Below are 3,172 nucleotides of genomic sequence, written 5' to 3' on the forward strand. Positions count from 1 at the left end.
AGCAGCTTTTCGCGGGTGGATCTGATGCAAACGTTGCCGAACAGGTTTAGCATCCGGGTAAGTTTTGATTTCATGAACAACAATTGCTGGATCGATTCCTGGAATTTCCTCGTATGACCAGGAAAACACGTCACGAAATTCTTGAAATAGGGCTTTATAAACTCGGAATTCATCGTCCGTACAAGAAACAACTATATGAATGTTTTCAACAATTTCGGGTTTTACTGAAATATCAATGGGAACCATTCAAGATATATTTCCCAAATTCATTTTAGAATTAAGATGTTGCAATGGATTCTGTGGTTCTTTGACATAATCAGTAGTAAAAATAGATGAAAAATCATTGTCAAAATGATCAATCTCAGGTAAGAACGAAGATATATGATGAAGATATTCCCATGGTAAATCATTAACAAACAAAATTTCACGAATCTGTTCATCAGTATGAACAAGCTCGGAAAAAGTTGCTGAATCTGAGTTTGATATTGAAAGTGATTCTTCATGGACCACATTCATTAGATCGATTTCGATTAAAGAAGGGTCAAAAAATGACTGTACAGCCTGGTATGCAATTTCAAATGGACTCAAGGGCATGGTATCACCAAATGAATCCACCTCGGAATCGGAAGGTACGACCCAAGGATCATCGAAAGTGATGGTGTTCGATGAAATCATATTGATAGTTGCATAAGAAGGCAATACATTAGGAGGAGGAAAGGAAAAAGTTCCTAGTAAACCAGAATCTTTAACTAACCCTACCCCAACATCCTTATAAGGGATAGTTGCTTTGCCGACATGTTGGATACTTTCAGAAGAGGCTGGGTCGGATGAAAAATATGTAAGCTGGTCTATGGTTACGATCTTTCCATTATGAGGAAACTTTATTAGCCGAAAGACCAATGAAATAACAACAATCATAGCGTAAGACCAACTACGATCCAAGAGAAGGTTGTAATCCAGAGGGGCATCAACCACTTCCACATCTAGATTAACAGTTTTTCCTTCAACCCCTATAGGTAAATCCTGTAGAATGCCAAAAGGATGGAACCCACGGCCATCAAAAGCCTTTAGAATCGTCGGGGATTGATTGAGTGTAGGAGAACCAAGCGATCTCCAACACTGGATCAACATAATACACGTTGAAGCTCCCTCATCAATCACAGTCCTAAAGCAAGGTCTGTTTTTTACTAACACTGGAATCTGGAAAGCCATTTGATGAGGTAAGCGAGGTGTACTATTTTCTAAATCGAAGATTATAAGGTTTGAGTCCTAAATATCAACAGCTCCTATAGCCGACAATAGCAATTTACGCTGTGCTGGACATGATTGAAGCACCTCCAAAGCCGACAATGCTGAAGGGGAAATAGCTAAATCTTCAACAATGTTATATTTCTGAGCAGCTCTCACATGCGGATTGAAAGCTGACTTTCGAAGTATACCTTTAGTAGGCGGTTTGATTACTAAGTCTGGGTTAGGTTTCTCGATCTGTAGCGGATCGGAACTAGGAGTTGAAGTTGATGGGTTTGAGTTAGAAGATTCTGCTTCCTTACCACCAACAGTACTTTTACTGCCATAATCTTGCGATCACGTCGCAATCCTAACATGGGACATCATCATTATGGGTTCTTCCAAGGCATTTGAGGAAGAACCGATCATCTTACTATCTTGACTAGCGAAAGGATCCTTCAAGACAGCAGGCGTTTGAGAACCTTTGACGATTTTCGCAACCTCAATGCGATGAGGGCAGTCTCTTGTAAAATGCTCTTCTTCACAAATGAGACAAGGATAACGAGGTTTACGTTTCTCGTCAATAGATTCCATTTTATCTGATTTCTCTTTCGAATTTTGCTTATTTTCCTTCTTCCCTTTCTTTTTACCGCCAGATTTTGATTTGGCCGTAGATGATTCTAAGACATGAATATCGGCAGGAATTTCAACGGAAGAGTCTCCTGTCGGGGAATCTAGTAAAGTTATGATAGGAGAAGAATTATTTGAAGGTTTCTTCTTACTTTTGGTATTAACTGAACCAATCATACTGTCAGCGGCATGAGACCCTGAAGGAGCTACAGTTATTTGATTTTGTTTCGGAAGGTCGGGGATTTTCTCATGTAAAGTTCCCTACTGCGTATAAACGAGGTCAGGGTACTGAGCTTGAGCAATTACTTGCTCTTCAGTAACAAATCCGGCCTTAGCTACATCCTCAGTGATTTTAGGTAATAATGATTTGACAAACCATTCTGCTAAGATTTGATCCAGAATATAAACTTTCACTAAACGTCGTCGACGCCGCCATTCATGAATATGATCTGAAATATAAATGGACATTGACTGTTTTAACGAAGTTAATAATTCTATGCCATTGTCATATCTGACAGGAAACTGAGAATGAGTTAAGAACGAAGTAGCTAACTCACTAAAATTGTAAAAAGAGGCTCGCGGTAACTCAATGTACCACTTGGCCGCAAGACCAATCAGAGTGCATTGAAAAAGACGTAAGTGAATTGAATCATCTATAATGGAGTTAGATGCACACCAGAGGTGATAAGTCATCACATGGTTTGACGGGTCCTCTCCTGATTTACCTTCAGACTTTGGGATATCACTGGGCAACTTATTCGGCATTGGCAGCCAAAATGGAAGATAATTAATGGGATCGTTCGTAAGGCGCGACAAATCAGGCAAGTCCAAAGTTGCTATAAACGGTAACTGACGATTAGGGTCACAAAAACTCTGGGTCATTAGACTAGCCCCAGGAGGAGGATATCTAGGATAACTTGGAATTGGAATTACATTTGGGATATTATATCCTCCCAGAAAACCAGGATTAACTGGACCATACTGGGGTTGTTGAGGTTGCTGATAAGTATATCCAGGGTACGGTTGATACTGATAGACTGGGTTCTGCACAGTAGGAACGAATTGTTATTGTCCCTGGTACGGTTGATAAGTAAATTGAGGTTGACTTGTGACAACCGTACTTGGACTAGCTTGCCATACAGGCATCTGAACCGAAGTATGAACTATGGGTCCTGACTATGGTAAAGAGGCCTGAGGAGTTGATGCAAGAACAGTAGAAACTGGAGCTGCCGATACTCCAGAAGTAGGTGTGGAAGATTGAACAGAAGCTGTCGTAGTTGCAGCAGACGTTTGAGGCGGAGTACGAGGTGTACTA

Source organism: Pinus tabuliformis, chromosome 1_2 (assembly GCF_031772625.1).
Source record: "Pinus tabuliformis cultivar Carrire ecotype Pingquan chromosome 1_2, CPIR1, whole genome shotgun sequence".
Taxonomy (NCBI): domain Eukaryota; kingdom Viridiplantae; phylum Streptophyta; class Pinopsida; order Pinales; family Pinaceae; genus Pinus; species Pinus tabuliformis.